The 9,420-nt window shown below is 42.0% G+C and overlaps 1 long non-coding RNA gene and 1 other non-coding gene across 2 annotated transcripts; both read right to left on the minus strand.

Annotated features, from left to right (window-relative positions):
* Nucleotides 1-279: 279 nt before the first annotated feature.
* On the minus strand, nt 280-7,608 carry LOC140214126 (uncharacterized). Its single transcript, XR_011891063.1, has 2 exons — nt 5,765-7,608; nt 280-4,404 (listed from the first exon to the last, which is right to left on the minus strand). It is a non-coding gene; the product is annotated as an uncharacterized lncRNA (long non-coding RNA).
* A 928-nt stretch (nt 7,609-8,536) lies between these two features.
* TRNAS-CGA (transfer RNA serine (anticodon CGA)) lies at nt 8,537-8,609 on the minus strand. Its single transcript has one exon. It is a non-coding gene; the product is annotated as a tRNA-Ser (tRNA).
* Nucleotides 8,610-9,420: the final 811 nt, after the last annotated feature.

Below are 9,420 nucleotides of genomic sequence, written 5' to 3' on the forward strand. Positions count from 1 at the left end.
GAGAGCCCAGTGGTGAAAAAATTTTTCAACCTTTTCTACGTTTTCCCGATTTAACGAAGTCCTTCAGACTTCCAAAGCGGAGAAGGAAAAAAAGAAGGTCGTGCTAACATTTGCTGTAACACGACGCGCAGCTGCTGAAAATGCTTCAATGATGAGAACACACAGTATCACATATGCTTACTGTTATAATCAGGTTTTCAAGCTCAAGCCAAGACAAACTATTACAAGAGTCTGCATTTACAGCCGACTACAGCTTTTTGTTCAAAGCAGTCAGTCATGTCAAGAAAACTCCCCCCTTATTTTATTATATGGCCGGCACAACGTTTCAGCAATGCGGGGAGGTAGTGGGGGCTGCTACCCTTGGAACACTGGACAATCATTCATCACAAGTGCTTCTATGAGGCACATGACAACAAAGGCACAAAATATATGTTCGCGCACCAACAGCATGGAGAGTGTTCCGATTCTCGGCAGCAGAGACACGAAACGCAAGTTCAGTTTTATGATACAGGTACTCGAAGTGCCATTCCAGGTGGAATGTAAGGACAATACATTTGTTGGGCACACATGGACCAAACCATTCCTAATACAAGGACATGCTGGACTTCCTACTCATTGGTAAGCACCGTACATACCTTAAAAGAACACTGGAGAAATAGCAAGTTAAGTAACCTGGATTTGTATATCACATTGCCAAGTACCAAACAAGTGAGTGAGACCATGATCTGAGCCATCACAAGCCACAAAAGATACGAGAAAGGAAAAAAGGTGGAAGCACCACTGGGATCATCTTCAAATGCCTTCGAAAGCAAAAGCAGGCTATAGCTGGCAACTTTTTGAACATTTTCCCGAGCAGAAACAATCCAAATATTAGAGGGTATACGTTGCGGTATCACACTAATGTCATCGCCACCGTAGTTCTGGCACAAAATTTGAGAACGGAACTTTTTTTCCTGATACTGTCTAAGTAAAAAAAAAATAATGCAAATAGGGTCTTAAGAGAATCCAATTCAGTAATAAAATGTATTTCTCCTTAATGTTCTTTTAAAGCAGCCTCCTGGCATAGAGCAATCATCCCTATGCGTCCTGTACCTCAACACAAGAAAATCATGCGACTATGACTATGGCTCGGGTTGCAAGTGGAGTGATGTAAGAGGAGTTACTGTGTTATATTAATTAATGTGCAGGGTAATAAGAATGAGCTAGACTATGGATTTGCCCCCTTCCCCTCTTGCCCCAATCATTCAAGCAAGCATGAATTTACCCAGACATGGGACATAACCTGTCGATAGTTCTTAAGCCTTCCTGAACTGAAGTGCAAGAAATGGATGCAACACAAACGGCCCATGATAATGCAGCTACAGTGGTATTTATGTTTCTGAAGCTGCAAGCTCAGTGGATGAGTATAGGGATGTTTAACATTAAAAAAAATTGTCTATTTGTCAGCACCATCAACATGTTTCATTAGTCACGACCTGGCTAGCTGGCATTAGTGTTTAAAAGGCGCAATAAATGCCCTTTTGATTGTTCGGACTACCTTGTTGTCGTTCTTTTGTCCCAAGAGCACGACTGAGACCCTAGAACAGTCAGTCATTCCAACAAAACTTTGGCATGCATTGGTTAAATAGTGTCACAAGATATCGGCACCACCATTTCTGCTATGCAGACACTTTGTGATGCTCTCACAAAAATTCTCACCAATGGGGTTCTGCTTTGCAAAGAAGAACAGTAGAAGCATCAGACTTGATAGTTGAGTTGACTGATTGAGTTGTTTCCTTTACGATACGTCTCACGTAGTCCTTTTTTCCGGGTTGCAATGAAAGCCTGCGAAATATGAAAAAAAAGCCACGTGATGAAGCGTTTGCGCAGTGGTATTGTGCTGCTCTCAAGTGTGCGTTCAGCGAACAAGGTCGGCTGCATCGTGACTGGCGACGAGGAAGCGGCAGGCCGTTCTGTATCTCATCGGCAGTACTCCGCCAATGGCATGCATTTTCGCCGTCATCCAACGGGAGCTAACCTTGTTCACCAAACGCATGCTTGAGAGCAGCACGATACCTCTATGCAAACGCTCCCATCACTTGGCTTTTTCCATATCTTGCGGGCTTTCTTTGCAACCCGGAAAAAAGGGCTACGCGAGACGTATCGTAAAGGAAACAACTCGATCAGTGGTTTCTGAAGGTGCACTACAAATCTGCGTATCATACTTCGGGTCCTCAGCCAATAATAAAAAAGTTGGGCAATTAAACTTAATTAGCGAGGTATGGGGAAAACAAAGAATTGTCCGAGTTACTATAAGCTATTGCGAATAGCATGCATTGGGTTCAATTTGCTTCCGACACGCCTTTTATTTTTAAATTCTTAACTCAAGTTATGTAGGACACCATGTATAACTGGCTGCTTGCTTTCTATACCATTACAGTAACACCTGGTTGATTCGACCCTTATTAATTCGGAAAGTCGGATAATTCGGACTCGTCCTCTGGTCACGGCAAGCGTATGCATTATTTAAGGTAATGAAACTATTTGGCCACACACCACTTAATTCAGACAACTCTTGGAGCTCGGCGAGCGCGGAGCACTGCAAATGAGCGACGCAAAAGAGCAAGAACAGCGTTAGCGTCCACGAAAATGAAGTGGCGCAGTTCGCATCCCCACAGTCATAAGAGGAAACCAAATGTCAATGATAGTGACGCCAGAACGCGTTGTGCTTATTTGTGCTTTTAAAGCCTTTGTTCTTGCTTTTACAGCTGCACTTAGCACCACGTTGGCCGCATGCCTTCACGACTGCGTCATTGCCATACATGATCCCGTCGATAGCGGCACGGCGGTTGCGGCAAACAGTAGTTTTGTTTTTACTCAGTGTGAAGCTGTTCAGGATGGGGAGTGCAGTCTACATCGCGATGGGCGTTTGTTTACCTGGCAACAGTGGCGAAAAAATAATCAGGATGTGCGCACGGTAGTGAAAAGAGTCTCAGATGAAGGCCGTGACCGCGCTGTGAAGAAAGTCGCGAGGTCTTCGCTACTGCGAGCACTAATCAGTCACGAGACGAGAATTGCAGTTTCCACACTGCTTTTGTGCAAAATAGAAACAGGGTTTGCTGATTCGATGAATAAACAAAAGCATGTTGATGTAGTAAGCGTTTACTAGTTTTCTTGATACCTTCAATAATTTGACATTCGGTTAATTTTGACATTTTCTTCGGTCCCGCGAAATCCGAATTAACAAGGTTTGACTGTACAACTTGCTCAACAAAAAAAAAAAAAAAGGAAAGAGAACCAGCAAAAATAAACTGCTCATATCTAAAAGCCCAGATATATAATCAGACAGGCTAAAACAAGGGGGGCTCCAGTCAACCTAGCAACTGTCATTTTATTCTTCTTATGCCATAACCAATAGGATAAGTATCATCAGCTGTCTACTAAAATGCTGCTTTTTCCGTCTTTTACATTAATATGACTAAGGTGACTATTTAGGCATGTTGGTAGGACATGAATGCAGCTTTCTGCGCACAAGACGAGGACGAGAAAGAGACAGACACACAAGTGCAGTGTCTCAGCCCCTTCTTTGTCCTCGTCTTGTGTGCAAAAAGCTGCATTAATATGACAGTGATAAATGCTTAAATTTTTTTTCTTGTACACAAAGCAGCAGTGCTTCACGGATAAGAGATAACGTGGGAACTCCTGTTGTAACTATGATAATGAACTGATGCTGATGATTAAAATAAAGGTGTTGAATAAACATGTCTTACAGTGTTCAATGAACAGAATGCTGTGTTCAGCAAAAGGTTATTTATATATTTGCTTCGCTGCACTGAATTGATGAAAGAAGGCGAAAAAAGAACCCCACTCATAACATGCATCAACCAGACCACATCATCACCTTGTGCACAAGGCGGGCTCCTTGGCTTGTGATAAATTGATAAGGTGTTCTGTTCATATCACCCATCTTCTATGAAATCACCTTTCACGGACAGTTCAACAATTAAAAAAGTAGTGGTGCTATTAAAGAAAAAATAATCAAGTGGTATTAAAATACAGCACCAGAAAACATCCAATGCTCTAATCACACGTAAACAACTTTCAGTATCACCGAGTAAACTCGCGCAAGAGCACACTCCACACTTGGATAAGGACCAGTTGAGCGATGTGCAGGCACAAGTGGTGGAACATCAAGATACACACATACACATTTAAAATGCAATGTACAACATCAGAAGTCATGAACAGGGCATGACTTCACCCAAGAAGGGCTGAAACGATTGGTGAAGCAGGATCAGTGATACTCCACTTGGCGTGTGCGACTCATGCAGCGCTGGGAATGAAGATGATGGCAATGTGAGACCACAACGTACTGTGACCTAGTGGCATGATATCAGTGCCTTATTGTGGTTCTCTTTTTCGCATCTGAAATAGCAAACAGCTTTTTATCATTTAGTTATCAGTCCTACACAACTTTTCATTCCAGAAAATAAGAATCTTATTAAAGAAACCTGCAAGACCAATATCCTTCAGGACAAATAAGCACATAAACATGTGTCATATTGAATCATACTAAAAGAAACAAAACAATGTGATTATAAATGACTGTAAATATATATCATGTTTATCAAGGAAAGCAAGGTTATGAGGCTTATGTTCATTCTTTTGTAAGACCTGCCCTTATATTGCAGTTAGCTGTACAATATCAACAATCACATTCATAGCATTTTAGCTACCACAATTAAGGACCACAGTAAACAAATATGCACATGGCTTTCAAATGTAGCTTGCATACCAACTTCATGACATTAAGATATGTTCAAGCGATAGCTGCAACTAATAAACTCTAATGCTTATACTGGTTGTAACAGTTTCATTTCAGCACACATAACCATGTTTGGGCCAAAAAAAAAAAAAAGACAAGTTGAAGCACAGAAGGGGCCTTCGATAATAGCGTAAGCAACTCCAAGATTGTCGCTGCCAGGATAGCCATGATATGCCATGATATGCCATGCAGCATATAGTTTTACGGCCATAATGATGAGGGGGGAGAGGCATTTAACTCATCGAGCACAAAAACATGCGAACCAAAACCTCCAAATTTTAAATTTTGAGATTATACTGGAGTGCAGTGCGTAATGCTGCTCTGTTATGAGCTATTCAGAAGCTCTGCATGTCATTACATCAACGCACAGCTGAACACTGCTACACTGAACATTGCTATAGTAAAGATAGACAAATATTAGTATGTCATCATATAGTAAATAATTAGGGGAACAAACACTTCATCCACTGCATCTGCTATTATTAACTTCTTCAAGCTCACAATGACTGTGTTACAGCAATTCTTCCACAGTGCACTGAAACATGGTTTGTACAATCTGTACTTTTGGTTGAACATGCCATGGATACATTAATTAGTACATGGTGGCTAACTGCAACAATGGCAAATTAGCTATTATGATGCAGCACAACCTAAGGTCAACCTAGTTTATCTATAACTCCATTTCTTTTACTATGGAAATGCTTTTAAACAGGACATACGTCTCACAAACCAAAAACAACGAATGAATAAAAACATCAGACCACTTATTGCAGCCAAAACTAAGGCAGAGCAACGCATAAGAAGCCAAGCACACATTTTAAGACAGCTCTCGTATCAAACGGCGAAGCAAGAAGGAAACAAGCGCAATGCAATACCAGCATGCAGACCCCAATCGTTGCTGCAGCTTGGAAGGCATCAAATGAAGATGCTACCAAGTGCTAAGGAATGCAAGCAACTTGCCTGCAGTGCTGCTGTTGCTTTCAGGTGCTTTCTAATTGGCCTGTACGCTCGCCGGAGCATTGCCATTTCGCCGACTAATGAAGTCTGCCAAAGGGTCCTGGCAACAAAAGGCATGGCCATTGTGTTATTATAAACAAATGAGTAACGCAAACAAGCACTTAAGACGTTGCAAGGCCCAAATTCTTAACGCATCCAAGATTGCCAAGATAGGGTGTCTACAATTTCGAAGTTTTGGTGATCACTGCACCTGTCACTGAGAAAAGCATGGTTACGATTATGATACTGTACCTATGAGTAGGGTAAATAATTCAACTGTGATTACAATGCCAGAGTTCTTTGTGCATCTAAGAGTGCCATGCAAAGGGGTACTTAGGATTTTTGTGATTCTAGTCACACCCGTCACTGATCCATCCCAGATCACTTTCAATCTAGAGCCACGATTGTAAGGCAACACTTGAGGGACATTCTTCTGAAAATACGCTTTGAGAAGGTTGATTATGAGCTCAACTACGAGTGTTCAATGTCGCAAAGCTTCACTATGTGCACTTTACGTCACCCTCCATTTAGTGCTTAATGCCAATCCAGCACACATCTATGCCTCCCACTTTGGGGAGGCGGCAGTAGGTGTAAGAACCAGGAATTATGGTAGTGTTCTGTTCTTGTTGCACAGCTGGTGTGCACAAAGACCTTCAAAAACTTTGAACTAACACCTTTTGAACAGGTACCAATTCCAAATAGACTTGGGCAGTCAAGACTAGAGTTGTGGAGTGGGGCCTTCCATTCCATTCCCACACAATACGGGAGAGTAGAAATACTCATCAATCCCACTGCTTTTAACTCCTCGAAGTGGTGAGAGTTCCCACTCCCGGAGTGACTGAGCTGAACCATTTCAGTAATCTAACTCCAGTAAATTTTACACCTTCTTTTCTTCTTCTTTTTTTTTTAACTATTTGCACCTGCATTCCTTTGAAGTAAAACCACGTTTTTGAAGTCTCAAGAAATGTGACAAATAATTCACATGCAATTATTTTCTCATAAGCAACATGTTTGTGGCCTGTTATCTCTGCAGTCCATTGTTGCCTGTAATATCTCTATTATATCCACTGTTTAAAAGTAAAGCTTTCTTTGCAAACCCTCCCAGGCTTTCCCGACCATGGCTAGTTGCTACGGTCTTGCCAAATAGCTCGTACATAAAGAAAAACAAAGAGAGAGAGACAGAAAACTGAATTACGTGCCCGATGTCGGGGTCGAACCTCGGTTCTTCGACACAGCAGCCAGATGCTGCAACCATTAGGGAACAATCACACGTACACTTCTATAGTGCCAGCATCAACTAGCTCTTTGAGATTATTTCCATGTGTGTCCCATTAAGTAGCACAGGTGCATGAGAAAACGTGCACACTTGCCAGTTTTCTTTACACAAAAGATGCAGTTCTGAAATGAGCAAATTTATAGCAATCGCTTCATGTAAGCTTTGCTTCACAAAGGATCCAAGATCTGCTTTGGATCTGCATATATTCTTTGAAAAGAATCCCTTTGTGAATTTTGTTTTCTGAGAAAATCTCTCTGCCTGTGTGCTGTGAAGATGACCATCAGCCCTCCAAAGTAGCATTGCACGATCACTCGGATGGTAGAGCACATGCCTGGTCAATGCAGTACCCATACATATGGAAACTTATTTCAGAACCACACACACAAGATGTGTACTCAAGAGAATGATAAGTGTAACAGGACTAGACAAAGAAACATGTAAAACATTATTACACAAGTTTTATTGTCTTAGAACGACAGAAAGCTGAGCTAGTTGGTAAGGATTCATTATGCAAAATAGAAGTGAGGCGTGCAGACAGGACACAAGAGTAGAGAGGTGGACAACACAAGCGCGTTCGTGTTGTCCACCTCTCTACTCTTGTGTCCTGTCTGCACGCCTCACTTCTATTTCGCATAATGGATTTTATTGTCTTGCTTGTCAAATAGCATGAACAAACAAATGTTAGTTGCATGGGTTAGAAGCCACAAATACGTGCTGTGATTCCTAAATATGTTCAGTTCTTGCAATCAAAATATCTCTAAAACATGTCAATTTGTGGCGACAGCCTGAGGTGCCGTCCGCTATTCGAAGCTTCTGCCTCCTTACACTCAAAGAAGCGATGAGCCAAAGTAAGGATTTACTCTTTAGGCTTCTTCAAAACTATATTTCAGAAATGGTCTGTAATAATCAAGGCCTTCATAAGTGAAATTATGCCTCATCATAGTTATGCGGTTTTTCTTCAATTTAGGTATAAGCCAAACATGACACTCATTTCTGACATCAGGGTGCACCAATTCTTCAAACACCTATAGCCCGAAGCTGCCAGCTTTTGACCGCTGAAGTTAGCTTCGCTACAGCTGCACACATGTTTGGCAGTGCACGACTACATCGCACGCTGCAACACAAGCAAGGCTTGCGTTCTAAATAACATCCACCATTTCCAGAAAGCTGTAATCCACCCAAAACAAGTTTACATAGAGCAAAGGAGAAAATAATCTTCCAGCACTATGTATGCCATGCATACAGCTAGATTATTCCATCACTTTGAAGACTATATATATATATATATATATAAAAGAGAAGAAAGGGGGTTAACCGAGGGGCCCGATTTTTATTAGTCATATCATAAGAAGCCAACAAACACTGACACCAAGGACAACATAGGGGAAATTACTTGTGCTTAATAAATGAAAATAAAGAAACGATAAATTATGGAAATTAAAGTGGATGTAAAAACAACTTGCCGCAGGTGGGAACCGAACCCACAACCTTCGCATTTCGCGTGCGATGCTCTACCAATTGAGCTACCGCGGCGCTGTTTTGCCATCTACTTTCTTGGGTATTTATGTGTACTAGTGGAACCCTGGGAGTGTTAGCCAACGCCACCACTCACAGACCTTGATGGCGGACGTGGAACGTCTTTTTTGCCGCAGGCGTCACGAGAACGTGATCTTTTGTGGGGTGAAGGCAACTGGTCAATAAACCCGCATATGCTACCTGTAGGCATCAATGTTGCCGGATTCGAGACCCTCGTTAGTTAATAAACGAGAAGGAAGGGGGTTAACCGAGGGGCCCGATTTTTATTAGACATATCATGAGAAGCTAACAAACACTGACACCAAGGACAACATAGGGTAAATTACTTGTGCTTAATAAATGAAAATAAAGAATCGATAAATTATGGAAATTAAAGTGGATGAAAAAACAACTTGCCGCAGGTGGGAACCGAACCCACAACCTTCGCGAAATGCGAAGGTTGTCGGTTAACCCCCTTCTCGTTTATTCACAAAACCGTGCGTTTTCTGCAACCTCAAAGTTAGCGCGCCCGATCCTATGCATGCAGAGCTTCCTTCTTTGTGCGCTGCGCTCGCCGGATGGTAGACACAAAAATCGCACTTTCGTCGGAAAGGCTAAGCATTGATTGAGATAGCAAATTAGTAGACGGGTACACGAAGTTAGCATAGTAGATTTATCGGCTGTATAAACTATTCGCTCACTAAGTAAATTAACAAGCACGGTGTCACGGTCGCACAGGCAAACATGGACACATCTCACTCGATGACTGCAGAAACTCGCTCTCAAAACGCAGGCGCGAAGAAATGCGGCAGCAGCAGCGAGCGAATTG

This window comes from Dermacentor andersoni, chromosome 11 (assembly GCF_023375885.2).
Source record: "Dermacentor andersoni chromosome 11, qqDerAnde1_hic_scaffold, whole genome shotgun sequence".
NCBI lineage: Eukaryota > Metazoa > Arthropoda > Arachnida > Ixodida > Ixodidae > Dermacentor > Dermacentor andersoni.